At 42.5% G+C, this 23,170-nt stretch overlaps 1 protein-coding gene across 2 annotated transcripts in view; it reads left to right on the top strand.

Annotated features, from left to right (window-relative positions):
* Window positions 1–23,170, top strand: part of LOC126419304 (acetyl-CoA carboxylase) — a 444,881-nt gene that overhangs the window by 111,939 nt on the left and 309,772 nt on the right. The window contains exon 1 of one of the 2 annotated variants that reach the window (XM_050086480.1): window positions 1,980–2,062. The exons of the other annotated variant lie outside the window; for it this stretch is intronic. The gene's annotated coding sequence lies outside the window, so the exon portion shown is untranslated. Of the gene's footprint in view, window positions 1–1,979; window positions 2,063–23,170 lie in introns of those variants that run through there. 2 annotated transcript variants of the gene reach the window in all.

Raw genomic sequence — 23,170 nt, 5'->3', positions numbered from 1 at the left:
ATCGGCAAACAGAAAACGAACTTGGCATCTGGTAATGTTACTGATGAAAGGTCATTGATGTGTGTTCGATTTTGCCGCGCGCTGTTAGAGTGTGAAATGGTAGAGGAATAGCTTGAAGGTGGTTGGAAGAATCGTCTGCCAAGCAGTTATTTGTGAATTGCGGAGTAATCATGCAGGTGTAGATTTTCCCAGACGACTCAACCAACATCTTGCGTCCTCCTCGCTAAAATACCATTAGGAGAAATGAGATTAGGCCTCATACGGAGCACCAACAGTCTTTCTTCACTCGCGCTGGGGGCGGGATGGGGGGGGGGGGGGGGGTTAAACGGCAACGAAGGCTTTTGACTGTGTTGACCACAAAATATTACTGCAGAAGTTGGACCATTATGGAGTAAGGGGAGTAGCTTAGAATTGGTTCGCCTCTTACTTTAAGAACAGAAAGCAGAAGGTAATTCTCCGCAATATTGAGAGTGGTAGTGATGTTCAGTCCCAATGGGGTTCTGTTAAGTGGGGCGTTCCCCAAGGGTCGGTGCTGGGGCCACTGCTGTTTCTTATTTATATAAATGATATGCCTTCTAGTATTACAGGTGATTCAAAAATATTTCTGTTTGCTGATGACACCAGTTTGGTAGTGAAGGATCTTGTGTGTAATATTGAAACAGTATCAAATAATGTAGTTCATGAAATAAGTTCGAGGCTTGTGAAAAATAATTTGATGCTAAATCACAGTAAGACTCAGTTTTTACAGTTTCTAACTCACAATTAAAAAAAAACGATATTTTGATCAGACAGAATGGGCATATTATAAGCGAGACGGAAAAGTTCAAGTTCCTAGGCGTTCGGATAGATAGTAAGTTGTTGTGGAAAGCCCACGTCCAGGATCTTGTTCAGAAACTAAATGCTGCTTTATTTACCATTAGAACAGTATCTGAAACAAGTGACACTTCAACACGAAAAGTAGTCTACTTCGCATATTTTCATACGCTTATGTCGTATGGTATTATTTTTTGGGGTAATTCTTCTGATTCAAAAAGGGTATTTTTGGCTCAAAAACGGGCTATTCGAGCTATATGTGGTGTAAGTTCGAGAACCTCTTGTCGATCCCTATTCAATAGTCTGGGAATTCTGACATTGCCCTCACAGAATATATTTTCTTTGATGTCGTTTGTTGTTAGCAATAGTAGCCTATTCCCAAGAGTTAGCAGTTTTCACTCAGTTAATACTAGGCAGAAATCAAATTTGCATGTGGAATGAACTTCCTTGACTCTTGTGCAGAAAGGAGTGGAGTATTCTCCTGCATCCATTTTCAATAAGCTACCACAAGAACTCAAAAATCTTAGCAGTAGCCCAAACTCTTTTAAGTCTAAACTGAAGAGTTTCCTCATGGCTCACTCCTATTCTGTCGAGGGGCTCCTGGAAGAGCTAAAAAATTAAGCAAATTCCAGTGTTACATTGTTGATTTTCTTTACTTAAACTTACGAATTGTCGCCTGAATATGGTTTTTATGTTTCATTTTAACTGTTTCTACTATCGTGTTATAATTCCATGTATTGACTCGTTCCATGACCATGGAGACTTCTCCTTAATTTGGTCCCACGGAACAATAAATAAATAGGAAATAAATAAATAAATAAAAATGTGGCACGACGAAGTAACATCTCCGACTGAAACCGTAAGGTGGCTTCAGCTGAGTAGTGTGGCTGTGGATGTGAAGTGTTGGATTTGCTGAGGGGTGGGGAGGGGAGGGGGGGAGGGGTGATGCTGGAGTAGTGAGAAGGTTGGTCAACCTGTCGGGTGGGTGCAGGTGTTTGTAGGGACAGTAGCCGGTGCCCGCGGCCGCGGCCGTGGAGCGGGCCGTGGCGGGTTATCTGGAGGCCGGCTGGTGCACGCCGGACACATGCCGCCACAGGCGTCGCCTCCGCGTGCCGGCCAGCCCTTTAATCGGCCGCTCCGCACGGGCCAGCAGTCCGCGACTGCCCGCCGCGCCGCGCAAACCAGCACCGCACCGCAATCTCGCGCTCCGCTCTCCGCTCTCTTCTCCACTGCGTCTCTCGCTCTACAGGTAAACCGTTCACCGCTCTTATGCGCGATTGTACTACTGGTGCCCTTGCACTGTCGTAAGCAAAGGGCGGATTTTTGCCTACGTGCGTTCGAGTCATTCGGTAGATTTTCAAGTCCGTATCCTCTTGTATGCATGCATAAAGTGTGTAGTCATCCACTTTTGCCTCGTTGTGTGCGTCTTCTGTTTTCCATGCCTCAGTCGGTAAAAATAGCCTGTTGTTCGTCCGTCTGCCTGCTTGACAGACCTTTAAAAACCTTTATTCTTGGGAACGGGTAGATGTATAAAGTTGAAATGTGTCACATACTGAGGTATATGGTCTCTAGGCGGCGTAAAAAATTGAAGCATCTAAGTTGATGCAATCAAAAAATACGGACATTTTTGTTATATATTTTAATATTCGCGGACTCGTTCGTCAAAGCCTACAGGCTACTTCCCGTTGGCCGATAAACACGAAATTTGGGAAAAAGAAGGTTTCACTACACAATTAAAGGAAAAAATTTCGAAAACTGTAAATTTGTAATTATATCACACGTAAAAAAGCAACGGTAAGAATCAAACATCAGGCAAGGAATGACGTCATTGCTCATAGCCGCGCGGGATTAGCAGAGCGGTCTGAGGCGCTGCAGTCATGCATGGACTGTGCGGCTGGTCCCGGCGGAGGTTCGAGTCCTCCCACGGGCATGGGTGTGTGTGTTTGTCCTTAGGATAATTTAGGTTAAGTAGTGTGTAAGCTTAGGCACTGTCGACCTTAGCACTTAAGTCCCATAACATTTCACACACACACACACACACACACACACACACACACACACACACACACACACACACACATTGCTCATACGATGAGTAATGCGAATTAATCTGCGAATCTTCGTTGATCCATTATGGATCGTGGGACGACGGCTGGCATGAACTTCTTGATGCAATGTATTGTAGAAATACATACGCCTGTTGGTAAATTATTGCATCAAGAATTTAGTCTGCGAATGTTTGTTTCACTTACAACTTGAAACACCGTAACTACCTGCAGTATTCTCTCCTGGATATCAGAGGATCGATAAATTCCGGAACGCGTCATATGAGTAACACAGTGATTCCTTGCCTGATGTTTGACTTACCATTGAGACCCAGTAAGCCTGAATAGAGAACTACTGATTATTATAATAATGGCCGGCCGGCTTCAGTCTGGAACCGCGTGACCGCTACGGTCGCAGGTTCGAATCCTGCCTCGGGCATGGATGTGTGTGATGTCCTTAGGTTAGTTAGGTTTAATTAGTTCTAAGTTCTAGGCGACTGATGACCTGAGAAGTTGAGTCGCATAGTGCTCAGAGCCATTTGAACCATTTTGTTATAATAATGGTCGCCTGTCTCTTGCGCGTCTGTCACATTTATATCATTGGAATGAAAACTTTCTAGAAAATCATCGAATCCCTACGACCAATATATTCACGCTATCGATGTCGATAACAGACAAAAACGGTCGAGATTCTTGATTTCCGGAATGGACGAATCTGGCCAGTTCTTTTTACAGAGGCGCTGTTAAATAAGGAAACTAGCTACACAGTACGCTTCATGCAATCACGTTTCTAAATTCTGAAATCTGGCGAAATCTCTTACCATGACAACGCCTTGTATGCTGCCTTTTAAGCAAAGCTTTTTGTACCGCTAATCTCCAAAGGTGAATTATTTTAGTCTGTGTTGGATACAAAATTATCATAGTAGTTGTTACGTGATGTTTATTCGCTACACGAGTCACCATTGCAGTGTTGTGTCGTGCTAGCAGGTACGATTTTCATTCTATTTTCTGACTGTTTCTGCCGTTATTCCGAAGGAAAAAACAAATAATATAAATTCGCTGTGACACTGCGGTACAGCAGAGAGAGCTTCAGAGGCGTACGCCGTTAGTGAATTCTACCAACTCTGTAACAAACCATTAAACATGCAAATTAAACTATTAATTATTTTTGTTTTTGGTAGTGAAAAATGCACAGTTTTCGGATTAAATTAATAAACGCTTCGGTACTAGTTACAGACCGCTTGTAAAAAGCGAATTGATATTAAGCAACACGTCCGGACTTCATTGCGTGTCGGAGAGAAACCTTTAGTCCTAATCTCAAACGGGTTGCAGAATGGAATTCAAATTAAACAACATATCCGTGCAAGATAACTGCAACCACTAGCCAAGTTTAGGAAATGGGGTTGGTACTGAAAGTGCTGCGTGGACCGAGCGAGGTGGCGCAGTGGTTAGCACACTGGACTCGCATTCGGGAGGACGACGGTTCAATCCCGTCTCCGGGCACCCTGATTTAGGTTTTCCGTGATTTCCCTAAATCGTTTCAGGCAAATGCCGGGATGGTTCCTTTGAAAGGGCACGGCCGATTTCCTTCCCGATCCTTCCCTAACCCGAGCTTGCGCTCCGTCTCTAATGACCTCGTTGTCGACGGGACGTTAAACACTAACCACCACTGAAAGTGCTGCAGAAAACAACACGTTCTTATAAGATATGTGTTGGCCTCTCGTATCAGCACTTACTTAGGTTTCTGCTGTGGATATACACAATTCCATTACAAATGAGTAGCGATCTGGGCTATAGTGGGTATTCAGTTTTTGTTAAAATAAGTACCGTAGACTCAAGGAATGTAGGAATATGTTTTATTCATGATGTCAGCTTAGTTCCAATGAGGAAGTCAGAAAATGTGGACTATTCTCCCAACTACATTGCTGCAGTTACATTCTGCCGTCTAATCTCAGAAGAAGGGGAGAGAACTGTTCCAAATAAGAACAAAAGGGTAGTCGAGAGACGAGCGAAAGTAGTTTTCTGCAGATAATCTCAAAAAATATATATATTGTAATGTAACGTAACAGAATGATCGATAGCAAAGTGATTTAATACTTTCGCTGTTATAAAATGCGAATAATGTAAGAGTATCTTAGGTGTTACTATCCTGTGTTGGTCCGTTCCGTTTAAGTGAGCGGTGGACGTATTTTCAATTCATAATTGCAAACATATTTTGGTTATTTGCAGTGCTATCAGTGCGCGCTCTTGTAATAAGTATCGATATCAGGACAGCTGGCTCCACTTATAAAACTCGTTATGTTTCGCAACTGTCGCAAACGAGATTACGTGACTCCTCTAGAGCCAGTCCCACTGCTGCGCGCTATGCTGTAGCCAGATCTGTAGGATTCGTGTTCTCAATACGTGGTGGAGTTAAACGTCTCCAGACCTGTTCGTCCAATGTTGAAAAGTACTGATGTGTCCTTTACTGTTCATTGTCTTCTTCGCTCTCTGTCTCTTCAGCCTTATTCTTCAGTGCTACCGGCTTCATGAGGCGCCAGCAGGTCAGGTCACTAATTAGTTTAGTTGTTTCCCAGGGGTGATTTGTGCAGTAATGTAAGGACATAGAACGAGTCAGTTTACAAGTTATATGACGTAACTTGCTTCACTATGTCTTCATGCTAATTCCACATAATCACTTTACGACAAATAGCGGTCAACCATTTTTTTAACTGTATTTTACCAAGATGGGTATTGAGTATCCCAGCCGGCCGCGGTGGCCAAGCGGTTCTAGGCGCTTCAGCCCGGAATCGCGCGACTGCTACAGTCGCATGTTCGAATCCTGCCTCGGGCATGGATGTGTGTGATGTCCTTAGGTTAGTTAGGTTTAAGTAGTTCTAAGTTCTAGGGGACTGATGACCTCAGAGCCATTTCAACCATTTGAGTATCCCATTTTCAGTTTGCTTAATTTAGCTATGTATGTCGTCATTTTATCCCCATTGGTATTGTTGTAGTTATAACTGATTTACACTCGAAAAACATAAACTAAAGAACAGCAACTTTCAGTCACAAACTTTCTTTTCCTTTAAAAACTCTATGCATATCGAGTCCTGAAGGCGATGAAATATTATATATAAATTACCCGAAGTATTATTTCGTCATTTTTACATTCCATGCCCCTCTGGTTCTATTCAGTAAATGCCTTCTAATCTGATGACCAAACAAATGCAGCTAAAATTCAATGCTGTCAAAAATTAATTACAGTTTCTATTAGCAGTCGTACGTAATTTAAGTTCAGATAATTTATTTAGAAGTAAATTATTTAAATAGAACGATAGCGATACATTATGCACTCTTCGCCAAGCACCATACGGTTGCTTGCAGAGGGCAGATATAAATGTGCCGTGAGGTTTAAAATATCTAAGCCCTGACAGTGATAGTGCGCGACTGCTGCGTACGTTAATACTTTCTGTACGTTTTCGTTAGTGAAACATCTTTTTTTAAGGATATGTTACCCCTAGTACCCAGCCTAACCACCCATATTCCACCGCATGATGTGTTTTACGGTTCTGTGAGAGGTACGTCTTCCCGCAGAAAGCGTAGACTGTTTGTCGCAACGTGTTAGCCCGTGGATAACAGTAGTGTGGAAGTGACGCTGCAAATGGAGCACGAAAGCTGGTGCCATATCCTGGATGGTCGGCAAGCGCCTATGTGCGTCCAGGCTGCGCTTCGGCAAACCACCGCTGCACACGCTATAACGGCGCCTTTGAGTGAAGCCAGCTCACAGCGGCCAGTTTACCACGGGAGCCAAACAAGCGCCAACATCGCCGCATTGGAAACATTACATCCTCGCGCAACCGAGGAAAGGCGTTCACTCAAGAAATTCCAGGAGGGAACTGGCATCCGTTAGGAGGTGATCGTATGGACCACTCTGATTGCAAGACATCACAAACGTACGAAGACATCACAGTACTAAATGGCTTTCAAGATACAGATGTGTGAAGCTGTGTAGGACACGAAGTGTGTGCATGACAGTAAACTAACAAATCATTATTTGTATTTTCCTTTGAAGCCTATCTTCAGAAATGTCTAATGCATTTTGCATGTCGTGTACACACGTGTTGTAGTGCCGACTTGAGTCCATTATTCTAAAATGGTTCAAATGGCTCTGAGCACTATGGGACTGAATTCTGAGGTCATCAGTCCCCTAGAACTTAGAACTACTTAAACCTAACTAACCTAAGGACATCAGATACACCCATGCCCGAGGCAGGATTCGAACCTGCGACCGTACCGGTCGCGCGGTTCCAGACTGTAGCGCCCAGAACCGCTCGGCCACTCCGCCGGCAGTCCATTATTCTCCTCCGTTTTGTTTCATTATTGTTTAATATGGGCGCAAACTTTTAAATCGAGACATCCGATATCTGCGGTATTTGCAGGTTTTTCTACAGCGACACCTACATGATTACTCTGCTATTCACAATAAAGTGCCTGAACTACCTTCAAGCTGTTTCTCTCCCGTTCCACTCTCGAACGGCGCGCGGGAAAAACGAGCACTTAAATTTTTCTGTGTGAGCCCTGATTTTTGGATCTAGTTACGAACTAAAACTGATAATTACACACAGTAACAAGAGTGATGGCTTGTAGCCCTATTAAAAGAGGCACTGCTGAAGCAGCTAAATTTTACTTGGGCAGTAAAATAACTGGCGGTGATAGAAGTAGAGTGGAAATAAAATTATAGACTGGTAACAGCAAGAAAATTTTTTCTGAAAGAGAAATTTCTTAACATTGAGTACAAATTTAAATGTTAGGAAGTGTTTTCTGAGGGTATTTGTCTGGAGTGTAGCTTGTATAGAAGTGAAACGTGGACGATAAACAGTTCAGACAAGAAAAGAAGCTTTAACAATGTGTTGCTTCAGGAGAATAATTATTACAACAATTACCGATCTATATATCTCTCTTACAGGCAACATTGTCAGCCCGAAAAGGCCGTGTCTCGGAAAAGATCGGGAATAGATTATATTTTTGTATGGTGTTTTCCATCCAGATTAGTCCGCACTATAACCTCTATATCCTTTCCATGTTCAAAATGTGTGTGAAATCTTTTGGGACTTAACTGCTAAGGTCATCAGTACCTAAGCTTACACACTACTTAACCTAAATTATGCTAAGGGCAAACACACACACACCCATGCCCGAGGGAGGACTCGAACCTCCGCCGGGACCAGCCGCACAGTCCATGACTGCAGCGCCTGAGACCGCTAGGCTATTCCCGCGCGGCTATCCTTTCCATGTCTTTTATTTGTTAACCGTGTTATCCCCAGCTGTTACTTATTTTGGGAGGGAAACAGGCTTAGTGGGTATTTGGAAAAATGAGACGAGAGAAAACATCCTTGAAAAATGGGCTCCAGTTTAGCTAATCATAGGAGAAATTTGCCTTGAAATTCGGAGCCATACTAATTATTGCCTTCGTTTCATTTGCTGAAACATCTGTTCACAACTACCTCATTGAATGTTTGTTTAGTGGACTAACTTTCTATCTCTCTCTGCTGCTAGAGCATTTCTTTTTGTGATCAGAATTTTATGAGAAAAGCTGACCGGGAAATTTAAATGGAAATATTTGAGCTCCGCTGTCGGCCCAGCAGTTTGAAAAGTAGGAATCCCTGTTGTCGGACGTAGTACAGGAACTTGTCAAGATCACTTTCACCTTAAATCTTTGATGTACATGCAAGAGACTTCACTTTTTTCTTCGTCGTTAACATCAGATTCACTGGAACTTTTATCACTTCCCACAGGAAGAGAGTCATCTAGCTACCTCATTAGCAAACATTGCTTCATCCTCCGTGTCCGCCTGTACCCATTGTACGGTATCATCACCACTTTTGTGGGAAAGGACACGATCTCTTGCACAAACCTAACACATAACCTACTCTTACAAAAAGCGGAAAACTTATAGTTTACGATGATCAGAGTCGCTAAAACATCGCGAAACATATTTTAGTGCCTGCGAGAGCAAACGGGAAAAATAAAAATTAAAAAAATAAAAACGTGTTGGACACTGGAGCCAATGCGGAAACCAATATGTTGAAGAGTCCTACCTGCGCCCGATTTCTCCTGACACACCCTGTGCTACCCCTTTCCGTCTGCTAGCCAGTGCAAATTTTTAAACAAAGTTGCACATTTTACAAGCGTTTCCAAGAATACATTAAGATGAAAAATTGATTGGAAATGTTTTTTAATTTCAACAGTCTTTATTAACAATATTTTATTGAAAAACGGTAAATAAGAATTTATATTTGGAATGAAAACTAGATTTTTGTGTGCAGTGTGTGATTAAAAATAAGAAGACATGGAATATCTCAAAATTGATACATATGTGTTAATTAGCATATATTTAATGAAATTTATATTTAATGACGTAGGGTTTCGAAATTAATGGAAAAACAAAGAAAACAACCGAAATGAGGCTAAACAGCGATTACTAGTCTCGAACGCTACAGATTTTTCTGTATGTTTATGTATTTTATGTTTCACAGAAATTCTCGTGGAACATTATCTTTGTTTAAAAATTTGCGACAGCTGGGAACAGAATCCAGGCGTTCACATGGCAAGTAAGCACTCTACCACAGAGCCATGCAGGCTGTTGAAAAGAATCGATCTTACTTTAGGGTCTTAAAGGCGCACGGAAAAATTTCGTAGTCGATTTTCTCGAATGTTTATGAGAGCTGCATATAACTGCTTAGGGCGATTGATATTTGAGTTCTGAACTTCACATACCGTAAATATTAAAAATTTCAAAAATCCAATTACAGTGTCGTCTCCGTGTGAGACAGCTTCCGTTGACGTGCAGTCAACATCGAACACTTGGCACATGCGCGAGAAACACCACTTTGACAGTGTCGAAACGTTGCCCTATGCTTTCTGTGGCAATGTGCCCGTACTGAGTCCGTTGACCAAATCATCTGACTGGCTAACTTTTCTGCTGCGTCACACATACTCCTATAGAGCTTTTATTCAGACTCTTCTTTTGTATGTACGGTTTGATTCCCGTTTTACTATATTAAGATGTCATCCCCAAGCACTGAAGCAAATGATCGTTGTTCCACTTGCTTCATGTTCTTGATTTTAAATGATTGTCCTTTCACTGTTGTCTTCTTGTAGTATTATTTGTTTCAACTTTTTCGGGTTATTTAGGAGCATGCACGTAAAACCAAAAACGTGGGATACTCTCAGTAGCTCCCGAACACTAGAATAGTTGGTCTCTGTTGACCTACATCGCTACTAAGGAAGCAACCACACATTTCTGTAATTACTCCTTCACCTTTACAGACTGAACATTACATATTAAAAATATAGAGTTTATGATAAAAAAAATCGTGTGTTACCGGTAAATCCACTTACAAATATGCCGTGCTTTGAAGATCTTTAAAGGACATTTCATCTTTCCTCTTTTTGTTGTCACTTTATGATCACAGAGTACATTGCGTAAACATAAATTTATTCGTTTGAAAATCAAATTTGTTCGCTAATTATTTTATGTAAAATGCCTTGGACTAAGCGACTTTAACCATACGAAAAAATTCAGTGAAACTGTACAGCAACGAAAATTAAAGTTTTAATACAATAGTGCAAATCATTATAAAGGCGTAGATAATTGAAGGAAAATTAACATTGTCAGTTGGAATAGCTGTGCACAAAGCACATGCATAGTATGATATCCAGTATACCGACAAGTGCAATCAAATGGTATTGCATCTGATGTCAGTAGTACAATACGTAACAAGATACCAATGTTTCAGGTGGTAATGAGTGGAACTAAGTATAAAGATAGGCGGCAATGTGTGGTGTTAGTTGTTCGTACGTGGCTTCACTGCTGATTGAAAACAAACAATTAATGACGCGTGTTATGTACGAAGACCAAGCTTGTGGCAGTGCCACGGGGAAAACCGGTATCATGTGAAGAAAAAGCAAACATCAGAACGTACAAGGAAATGGAACACTCTGATTGGCAAACTGCTAAGAAGTTGAACTGTTCGAGTACAGTGATTGATAATTTCGTTAGATTGGGCGCACGATATGGGCAGAACGGAAAATATGGGCTAGCAGCAAATTGTTTCAGGCATAAGAGGAGGTATTTTTGCGCAAAGCAAGGGCCACAAACTGTTATTCTACTCGACTTGTTGCTGATTTATAGTTGCTGGTAACTGCTAGGCATGTACGACAAATTTTGTCACATGAAAACATCTTGCATTCAAGAAACGAATGCAGAATCCTGCTCTAGCATCCAAATATTAACAGGCTAGATAGGAGTTTGCTGAAAAAACATGCATCGTAGACTTGAGAATGGGACAAGTTATCTTTAGTGATGAGAAGTAGTTTAATTTCGATGGGCCAAAAGGATTTCACTATGACTGGCATGCTCTGAGAACAGAGCAGCAGGTGACCAGATGAAGTGTTTCAACAAGATAACCCATCTATGCATGTTTCTGCTACAACAAAAAAGTTGTTTGAAAATAAAGATAGCGGTGTCCTGCTCTGGTCTGCACATAGCCGAGATTTGAATGCCGTGGAAGACCTTTGGGGAATACTTGCAAGGCGTGTTTAACGCAATGGAAGGCAATTTGAGACCGTATGTGAGCAGAAAGCGGCGATACGAGAAGAATGAGCAACAATTTCGCTGCTAGAGCCACAGACCCTAACGAAATCAATGCCGAAGAGAATTTTTGAGGTAATTAGGAAGAACGGAGGCTGGACAGTGTGCTAACAATGCAATGACACAGCAGGGCAGTCAGTGCCTTTGTACCAACTTCTATCTAGAAAATGCAAACGCTTTATTTTGTAACTAGTCTTATGAAATTAACTATGTAATTCCGTCCATGATTCTTTATGTCTTATTTGTATCCACTACTTTCGTAATAAATCCGATATATGTATGCTTCGGACTTTGTACTATTACTTTCCTGGAACCCTGCCTTTATACTGATTTCCAATACTGTTGCGCCACCGAAAAAGTACACAAGACGTCACTGCGAACAAGAACGGTGATTTAAGTGAGCCATATTCAGGGATTCCAGTTCGCAATGATTTGCTAAACAGTAACACGTCTTAACGTGTACTGCTAACTAACCTGGCAAATTATTTATTTATTTATTTATTTATTTACAGAAATAAACCAGAGCAACTGATTTCCCGGAAGGTGCATTCTACGTTAACAGCTTTTTATTTAACAGTCTGGGATCGGTTTTGGATTTACGAATAGTTCACTTTTACTTCTGTCTTTGTTGCTAAGTGAATCGTCGACTTAGCTCCTAAGTACCACATGTCAGAAAAACTCATTCCTTCCATATATGGAAACTAATTAAGTTTCCAAACTGTCGAGTTGCTTTGTAACAAGGCCATATCTTAACATTAAACCCTTTTTAAATGCGAAATCGGCCATATTGTAAAAAAAAAAAAAAAAAATGACTGCAGTCCCAAATTCTTGAACAAGCACTTGTATAGACACTGTGTTCTTAATTCTTCTTCCTTTCTTCTTCTTTTCCCTAACGTTTATCCCGTTTAACACGAGGTCCGCAATTTCAGGAGCTGGCAATTTTTAAAAATTTGTTATTTAACTTTGTGACTGAATGCCCTTACTAACGCCACAGTCGCTAAGGTAATGTGCCTCAATATACAGATTGAATATCACCGGGGACAGACTACAACCCTGTCTCACTCCCTTCCCAACCAATGCTTCCCTTTCGTGCCCCTGTTAATATTGTACTTCATGTTGGCTGACTCCCAGTAGGGCAGTGTCTAGTAAACCGCTGTGTTCAGACTCACCCTAAGGTTTGTAACTACCTTATTTACGTAACCTGAATACCTACGAACCACAGCTTGAATTGATCATTAGTTGACAGTGTTGTACGATAACGCTGATATGATTAACGACGTTCATGATTTATGACTTGCCGGGCTACTCCACCGCGCGGGCTACCCATTGTGCCGCAGAACAGTGATGCGTTACGCACAAGCATGCATGCTGATTAACTGAACAGAGCTTCATTCCGTACTGCAGACCGTATTACGGATCGTGCGCTCTGTATGCGGGCAGCTGGATCACATACCTTCTTTCACTATTTAGGAAGCTGACGAAACGGTCAGAACTACTGTCGTGGCCCGAATGCACACCCCTCACGTACGAGGGGGGACCCAAAAGAAATCGGATTGGTGTTACAAAAAGTTTATTGATGAACCTTTTTACAAAATTACTTCAGTCACCTTCAAAATACTCCCCATTACACGCGATGCACTTGTCAAGACTCTTTTTACCACTGTTGGAAGCATGTTTGGAACTCTTCAAGTTTGATATTGTCCAGTGCCCTTTGCGACGTTGTTTTTACCGCCTCCACATCGTCATAACGCTCCCCTTTTAGCGTTTTTTTCATTCGTGGAAATAGGAAAAAGTCGCACGGGGCTAGGTCCGGCGAATACGAAGCGTGGGGAACGACAGACCACCTCTGAGATGCCAAATAGTGGGTCACTCGTAAGGCCGTGTGCGCTGGAGCGTTGTCGCGAAGCAGAAACCAGTCACCTGATCGCCAAAGTTCCGGGCGTTTCCTCCTCACATCCTTTCGCAGACGCCTTAAAACATCCAAGTGCTGGTTAACAGTCTGGCCAGGGGGTACGAATTCCCGATGCACAATTCCACGAACATCAAAAAAGACAATGATCATCGTCTTTACATTTGACCCCACTTGCCTTGCTTTTTTTGGTCTGGGAGACTTGGGAGTCCTCCACTGGCTTGACGCTTACTTGGTTTCTGGGTCATACCCGTAACACCAACTCTCATCCCCTGTAATGACTTGTTCAAGAAGTTTGGATCACGTGCAATTTCTGTTTTCAAGTCCTGACACACATTAATGCTGATGGTTTTTTGCTCTTGTGTGAGAAGGCGCGGAACAGATTTAGCAGCAACACGTCTCATGTGCAAATCCTCACTGAAAATCCGCTGTCACGAGCTCCAACTGATTCCTGTCTCTGCTGAAATTTGGTCGATCGTTTGGCGACGATCCTCTTTGATCTTTTGGCGGACCTTTCCAATGTTCTCCTCATTTCGCGCGTCCAGAACGAGGTTGGTCTTCAACACACATCTCACCATGTTTAAAGCACCCAAACCACTCGAAAACCTGTGTGTGGCTCCTAGCATCCTCCTGGAAAGCTTCCTGAAGCTTTTTTAAGCAGGAAACAAAATTTCACACACACTCTTTGTTCTTTTAAAGTTGCCATAACGACTTCGCAGAGGTAACCCGCCAACAGTCAGAGAAACTTAATACCACACCTGCACGTTCAGCTCTACACTGACGCCGTCTGCACAGCTGTTTCATGACGATCTCTACTAACACCATCTAGCGTGAGAACCCTGCACTACGTCTACGAGTGGCAGCGCCCTCGGAGTCCGGTTTATTTTGGGTCCCCCTCGTAAACTTGAACGCAAACTGTGGAAAATATTTTCGATGGTGAATTTTGGCATTTGTTGCCTTTTTGTGTCATCTCCGTTTATTCTTTGGTTCCCGCGCAGCCGCGGAACGATGCGCCTTCCACTACTGACGCGACCTGACGCCTGGCTTCATTCTGTGGCAGACTACAAGTTCCCCCGTGCCTCTTTTCCAGCAGCTGCCTTCACAGTGCGTATAAAGCTTTCCTGTATCTTGTAAGGAACAAGAACGCCTTGAGACGAGCTGGTTGGGCTACGTACGCACTGTGGAAACAAGCGGCATCGTTCTCCTTGAACAACTCTGTAACTCCGCGATTAGTGACAAAAACTGGAAGCCAGTCGCCGTGTTAGAGATGTGGATGACGACGTTTGAGGAACTTCTCCCTCCAGGGTCTCAGACGCTGCGTACAGCGAATGGCGCAGTGGTTAAGGCGATGGACCGTATTCGGGAATGAGTGGGTTCAAAAAATGGTTCAAATGGCTCTGAGCACTATGGGACTCAACTGCTGTGGTCATCAGTCCCCTAGAACTTAGAACTACTTAAACCTAACTAACCTAAGGACATCACACACATCCATGCCCGAGGCAGGATTCGAACCTGCGACCGTAGCAGTCGCACGGTTCCGGACTGCGCGCCTAGAACCGCGAGACCACCGCGGCCGGCGGAATGAGTGGGCGTTACTATTCACTTTTAGCTTTACCGCGGTTTCGCAGAGTCACATCAGCAGTTCAGAATGAATCTCATTTTCAACTAAATACGCGCTGTTATTAAGCTCACTGGCAGATCAAAACTGAGTAAAATAATACTTTTTTTGAAACTTCAAAAATGGCTCTGAGCACTATGGGACTCAACTTCTGAGGTCATCAGTCCCCTAGAACTTAGAACTACTTGAACCTAACTAACCTAAGGACATGACACACATCCACACCCGAGGCACGATTCGAACCGCGACCGTAGCGGTCGCGCGGTTCCAGACTGTAGCGCCTAGAACCGCTCGGCCACACCGGCCGGCTTTTTGAAAGTGCTTAGTATTTTCAAAACTAGTGTTAAAAGTTTACGGGCAGTAGTGCAAACCAGGTATGAGTATCGGAGTGGGACGTGGATAAACTTTCAAGAACAGTGGGTTGTTCAGCAATCAATGTTCGTAATCACTAGGAGAGTCAGAACAAACAAGTGGGTCAGGAAACGCACTGGAGTGGAATGCTTAATTATGGCTGTCATTGAAATTTAATGGACTTGAACGATGCACGTAGTCAGATGTAGGTGGACCAAGGAATTTGTTCGTTAGGTTTTGCAAGCAATAGAAGACAAAGACGACGGCCTAACGGAAGGCGAATTACAAGACATGTAGGAGCAACAAGAATGCCTTCAGCTGGAGACGGCAGCGCATGCATAAGTCAAGAGAAAGCCTTTATCAGGTAGTGGATGTCAAATGGCTGACAAATTTCTGTCCTAGCTCGCGATTTCTTGAGCCGATGTGGACCAGCCTTAGAAACTGTCAGTATTTCTGCAAGTGTAACATGTTTCATATTGACTGCATTTAATTTTTGAAAGTAACCGACTGTCATAGCAAGATTCATTTTCTGTGCTCTTGGGGAGCTTGCCTTCTTCACTCGAACACTCCCTCTCCCCCACCCCGAACTCCACTGGCAATATTTCGCCACTGACTTGCCCAGTTCAGAGCTTTGTGACCCAAAGTAAGTAGGCACTGACAGCTAGCTAAGAAAAGTGTAAACAGTGCACAGTTTCGTACATCTTGTTCCGTAAATCATGTCATGAAGGGGATCCTTCAGGGCAATGGAAGCAATCACGCTTCACAAACTGGCTGAAGTAGACGCTGTGGACTACTTCAGTAAAGTGCTGTATCAACAGATTGTTACTATGCTAATCTAGTCACACTGGTAATAAAGGAATTACTTCTAAATTACTTCGTAGCTGTTAATGTATATTCGGAGAGAGAGAGAGAGAGAAAAAAAAGACACTGCCTCTCCTCTTCTAGTACTCAGCTGCTGCTTTTATCTGACACTAAAAACAAAGCATTTGTGTAACTTTACACAGACCACTATTAGCTCTTTGTATACCAACAACTCTACATGTTTTTATTAAGCATTACAAACGTTTTCGATCTGAATTACAGGTATCAGCATTAGCTAGTCTAATATGCCACTAGCTAAGACGAGTTGCTAGCATCCAAAGCAGCCTGGGTCATATAGACCACGTGACAACATTGACAAATTGAATTATTTTTTTGACAAACAGAGGTATGTAAAATGTGAATAGCTAAAATAATTATAACAAACAACTGTTGCTTCTAGGTCCATGGTTACTTTTATCATCCTCTTGTGAGGTAGTTAACTCTATAAAATCCTCCCCTCTTTCTACTGATTTATATTTGAATTTCCTGATTTGGATTATTTTGGTCTATGTATAGAGTCTCACGTTTGGCAACTGTGTCTCTTTTCATGGGCGGCGTAATCTTGTAAAAACAATTTCTTTTACTTATGGCCCTGTGTCGTCAGTACGCTACGAACATAAAAATCTGGTTTCATTAATAACAAAGAAATCACGGAAGTAGAATTATTTTTACCCTCTTATTTATTTGCTTCGAGCAGCAAAATTGAGACACTGCTCTAAGCAATCACTTCTCACTTAAAAACGTTACTTCGGTTGATATTGCGAAGTAATTGAGAGTAATTATACCGCTTGCAATGGCGGATAACAATGAATGGCCCGGTTTCGTTACTTAAGCGTCTAATACTTTGAGTTGATAAACGTGAGCCGGCCAGAGTGGCCGAGCGGCTCTAGGCGCTACAGTCTGGAACCGCGCGACCGCTGCGGTCGCAGGTTCGAATCCTGCCTCGGGAATGGATGTGTGTGATGTCCTTAGGTTAGTTAGGTTTAAGTAGTTCTAAGTTCTAGGGGACTAATGACCTCAGCAGTTAAGTCCGATAGTGCTCAGAGCCATTTGAACCATTTTTGATAAACGTGAATTTTACTTTCTTTGGTGTCGTCCCCGTATTCCTTAAGAGGGAGACAACTGGACACCCAGAGAGCAAGCTAAATCTTTGCTGTACCCACGGTAGAGGATAATATCTTTGACTTAATGCGTAGAGTTACCATACGTCCATCATAAGAAAAGATGACAGTGCATATAAAAAAAGAGGACGTAGTTTTTTGGTAATCTCATGTGGTATACAGCTTAAAAATAAACAATGTAAAACTATCCTAAATTAAAGCATTGACTTTCTGTGCTTATTTTAAGACTAAATATGCATTTGTTCGACATCGCTACACTCTTATTTCATTATTCTCTCTTTCACTGCTATGCCATGAATGTTTGGAGGATGAAAAAACCTATATTAAGAGTTTTTTCCTAACTATTCATGAAAGGTCAGGCAGTTCTCAACTGGTTGAAATTGTACTGGACACACACTAACACCTTTTATGTTTTCTGTTTTAAATCTATTCCTTTCTTTGGTACGCTGTGCGTTTACGAGAGAAAAGACACGTTCTGTTTTAGCATTATGATTAGGTACAGAGAAAAATTCTACAATTTTCAGCAGTTCACAATAATATACAAAGCTAGGTGACTGACTGAAATATGCATACCGCACTTCAGCTGCTGGTTGATTTTGTTTCCTTTGATATTCTTTCCAAAATTTTATAAAATTACAAATCTGATCGAAGCACAATGTATCATTAACGCTTACTTTTGTTTGTTCTTTGAGATAAAAAAAGTGTATGAAATCTTATGGGACTTAACTGCGAAGGTCATCAGTCCCTAAGCTTACACACTACTTAACCTAAATTATCCTAAGTGCAAACACACACACCCATGCCTGAGGGAGGACTCGAACCTCCGTCGGGGCCAGCCGCACAGCCAATGACTGCAGCGCTTCAGACCGCTTTGAGATACGTGATGCAGTTTTCAGCATCCTCCCAAATAGGAGTTCCTGAGAGCTGCATCCACTTGAATGGTCCGAACTGTTGATAATGAGCCAACCACTTCTCTAGATATTCAGTAGCAGAACTATACACGACTGTCATCTCTTTGTCAAAGTTGTCACGCTCCTGTGAGTGACTTTCTTCCCTTTTATGTGGAAGTATGGTCTTTATTTTTAGGGGCATATAAATATGTTTGTACCTTTACTCGAAAGTTTCTAAAGTAGATTCTAAAACAGAAACAGATTCAGCTACAGAATTTCATTCACTCTCCAAACTGACATCAGTCCTCAAAAAATCCATATCACAGGAATACAAAATTGAAAAAAAAAGCAAGATTTCAAACTGGAAACATCTGAATCAACCTCTCAATACAAGGAAATAGAGATAACCACGTAGTTTGTGTGTGGTGTAACAGCTGCTGGTATCTAACCTCCCAAAAATCAGAAAGTTCTTTCAACTATTTTCTACTTAAAGTATAAATGGAAAAGTAACTGATAGATTCAACTGTTTTGAAAATATTCAGTCTTCAGCCCGGAATCAAAACCATATTGCACACAACTGTGCAGACCATGTGCTGGAAAATCCATCTCGACCAATTTCTTAAATAAACAACACAACTTTAAACTCAGCCTCCAAGGCTAGCAGATACTACATCAAAGAACATAGCGGTCAGAACATGAAAAATAAACATAGAGATTACGTAAACAAATCTATTCATGACAAACTTTTGAAAAAAGCATTTTATTTTATTCCTGAGATTACAATCTTATGATCTCGATAGAAAATAATTGAAAATTTTTGTGAATTACGTGGCTCTGGACAGCGATGTATTTCCCTCACTCAATGCGACGCGTCACGCAAGTAAATGGAATTCGTGAACTTTTCTAACACCGGTTTTTTGTTCTTATGCATGTTTGTATTAAAAGATAGCAGTACGTGTACGGCCACATTTCTCCAGCCAGATGCACTGTAATCAGATCTAAATTTAGTAGCACCCATTTCACGGGCCACCTTTGACATCTGAATGTACGGCCAGAATACTCGGTCCTCAGTTAAGTCAAGCTGAGTTTCACACGAGTGATGCTTGCTAAAACCGCGCTGATTTGTGGACAAAAGCTTTTCTGTGTCAAGGGAAATTATTAGTTCGAATCTGCTCTTGTGCAGCAAACCGGTGTTCTTTTATACTTCGTGTATACGGAAGTCAACTGCGTTTTCTTACAGTGGGGTGGGGCTTTGCGCTGGGCGAAAGATTCGCGATAAATGCAAGCGAAACAGCGGGCTGGTGCCGTGGAGTACACTGTGAAACCGAAATGGAATTCCGCCCGGACTCGGCGACCTGTTTGTTTTCAAATCTTTCAGCTGCTTCCCTACACCAGGGATGCGGAATCTCTTTGAAAAGCAAGAAGTGCGCACACATGCGTTAAAGCAGTCCTCTAGAAGTAATTAACCCGCCATGAACTACGCTGATTGTAGTCGCCAAGTGATCCACCCCGAAATCTGAAGTATAGATTTTTATTCATTACCAAATTCTCACAGTTCTAGACATGACTCTGACTGATAAACCATAGGTTGCCTAGAGTCAAGGGGAATTCTGTGGCCTTGGCAATCGTTGTGTAAGTTAGGTTTACTTTTTGTTGCCAAGCAGTTCACGGAAAATTGCTTCCTTCGCCTGACAGCGGTTCGACGCTGCGCTATGGTCAAAGCGGACCAGTACTGAAACCGGGTCTCCAATCTTTTGTCAAAGTTGTCTCTTCTTCGAACACACCGTTACCGATCTGCAGGATGGGACCGGTCCATCCCCTTAGTGCGAGGAGTGAAGCGACTTCGCAGGACGGTCCACTCCTCACCAAAGAGATCAACATAAACATGACTTGCTGGCTGCCTGACCGACAACGGTACAAATTTCCGCAAGGACACCATATTCTCAAGCCGCGCGGGGTAGCCGTGCGGTCTCGGGCGTCTTGTCACGGTTCGCGCAGCTCCCGGGTCTTCCGTCTGGCATGGGTGTGTGTTGTTCTTAGCGTAAGTTACTTTAAGTTAGATTAAATAGTGCGTGAGCCTAGGGGCCGATGACCTCAGCAGTTTGGTCCCATTGTCGTCACCACAAATTTCCAATTTCTAATCACAACAGTTCGCGCACATAGAAAACATACGTCTAGTTTCTGAGATTATGTTTAGTTTTAGATGGCAGAAAGATTGTAGTAGGCCATGAAGATTAAGTCCATGTCATTTTGTAGATGTGCTTATGTGCAGAGTGTGTGTGTGTGTGTGTGTGTGTGTGTGTGTGTGTGTGTGTGTGTGAGAGAGAGAGAGAGAGAGAGAGAGAGGATTTCAAGCCCGGAAGGGTGCCTTTCCTGGAATTGACACCTTCTCGATTTCGACGGGTTGAGAACACACGCTCAGCATCCAGTTACAGAACCACAGATCCTGGAAACAAATGGCGGGGCTACACGATAATGTGTCAGACTGGACAGGCGAAGGCCATCTTGGTTTGATCCTAGGCTATTTATTATCGGACCTGTCGGCCACCTGAGTGTCGTTTTGGGGCGTTTCTCACATTCATGTAGTCGAATGATGGGCTTGGATTGCAATTTACGCAAACAAGTCGAAAAAACTCTCGTGTATTTTAGAACAATTGTTTACTTCATTATGACATTCAGCATTATAGAACAGAAGACCTAAAAATAATTCAATACATTCATTAATATTATCACTTATTAGATTCTGTAAGCAAACGAAGGTATTATAGATGACATCAAAATTGAATAAGCTTTATTTCTTGCATCTCGACTTTGAAGAGTAGTTAGTGGCGTTTTAATTGATTCTTGTGTTAATATCCAATATGATTTTCTCGCGTATTTTGATTTCTTTTCAGGTTCAGGTGTTCAATTTTCAGTGCTTACTGAAGTATCGGCCTTGGACCTTAATTGATGTCAAACGCGCGAAAGTCACTACTGAGCTCAATACACACAACACGTTATATTATACTATAATTACCAACCCGAAGTGCCAGTTTACAGCAACTACTGTCGTTAGCCGCGAGGCTTGAGGCGCCGTGTCACAGACTGTGCGGTCCCGGCCGCCGGAAGTACCCAGTCCTTCCTCGGGCCTGGGTGTGTGTGTGTTAGTTTACCTTAGTTTAAGTAGTGTATAAGTAAAGGGACCGATGACCTCAACAGTTTGGTCCCTGAGGAATTCACTTGTACGGAGGCATATAAATAGTCGTTTTTTCCTCACTCTACTAGCGAGTGAAAAGGGAAAGGAAATGATGAATACTCATATATTGTACCCTCCGCCACGTGGCCTGCCGAGTAAGTATGTAGATATTAACCTAACGTTATTGCTGGATAGTTAGTCTGTGAGATCTTCTCATGGAATGAAGAAGTACGAGTTGAAGCACGGTCCCACTGGCGCGAAGTATTTATGTTATGATTATCGTCGTTAAATTTGAAACAATGAATTTTTATTTTCGGCTACCGGTCTGAATCTTGACGGGCAATGGTTAACTTAACGGGAAACGTGAATAGCGTGAGTGTTCATGTAATCTGAAAGATCTTTACATCGACTTAGGGACAAGATATAATAAACCCACTAGTAATCACGAACCTTTTACTTCTAAGATGCCTTTTTCAACATTTTATGTTTATTCGACCCAGTTATATTGAAGAGTAAAAGTAGTACATTGAGAAAACGTGTATGGCATAGGCACTTGACTATACAATGGTACGTATATCTCGGCAGTGAGTTTGTCCGGTAAAGGTGTCTTCCGTTAGTCTGATGTCAAATCGATTCGAATGGAAACAACAGATCAAGCAAATCAACAGTTCATAAAATTTTTCAGAAACGACCGGTCAACTTAGATCTTTTAGCATCATAGAAACCTACCTACCAAATATTGTGTGCATGACTATAAGTGCTTCGTGATTCAGTAATGTATATCTCTTTTGAAATTTAGCTCTGGGAAATGAAACGTGATCAGACTCACCTAATTCTGCGGGTGCACGTGATTAAACAGTAGCTGGCTGGGTAGGACAGCTCAGAGTGTAGAGAAAGCCAGGGGCGTACCACCTCCAGTAGGACCATCCCTAGCGAAGCACTGTAGTGTCCAAACCAACCTTCGTATCGAGGTCTGCTTTACATAATATTGATAAGCAGTTCATTAATGGGTATAAGCTGTAGAGAAAGACCGGTAATATACGACATTTGCAGGAACGAAGAGGGAAAGGTGTGAGTTAACGAGCATTTCGCTCTCGTTTAAGTATATGGCCGAAAGAGCCAGCCTTCAGGAATTGTGAAACGAGCCCTGTCGTCCCGGACCGCGTGCCACAAAGGGCGGAGATTCGCCACGAGGTGAGGACATTCACAGGCGTCTATTGTGCTGAATGAGGCCTAAGCGCTGTAGTGTGCGAGTGAGACAGACGAGAACGTACTTCATAGGGAAACCCAGGGAAGCATAGCAGTGTTAAATGTGGCGGACCTAAGATCGACCCGTGGAGGTACCTCCATGGATCGGCCATAAAGAGAAACATTTATGAAAACTACACTCCTGGAAATTGAAATAAGAACACCGTGAATTCATTGTCCCAGGAAGGGGAAACTTTATTGACACATTCCTGGGGTCAGATACATCACATGATCACACTGACAGAACCACAGGCACATAGACACAGGCAACAGAGCATGCACAATGTCGGCACTAGTACAGTGTATATCCACCTTTCGCTGCAATGCAGGCTGCTATTCTCCCATGGAGACGATCGTAGAGATGCTGGATGTAGTCCTGTGGAACGGCTTGCCATGCCATTTCCACCTGGCGCCTCAGTTGGACCAACGTTCGTGTTGGACGTGCAGATCGCGTGAGACGACGCTTCATCCAGTCCCAAACATGCTCAATGGGGGACAGATCCGGAG

The sequence above is a fragment of the Schistocerca serialis genome, chromosome 9, assembly GCF_023864345.2.
Source record: "Schistocerca serialis cubense isolate TAMUIC-IGC-003099 chromosome 9, iqSchSeri2.2, whole genome shotgun sequence".
In the NCBI taxonomy this organism is placed as follows: domain Eukaryota; kingdom Metazoa; phylum Arthropoda; class Insecta; order Orthoptera; family Acrididae; genus Schistocerca; species Schistocerca serialis.
Note: the sequence above shows the minus strand (reverse complement) of the source record. Positions and strands in the feature narration are given on the sequence as shown.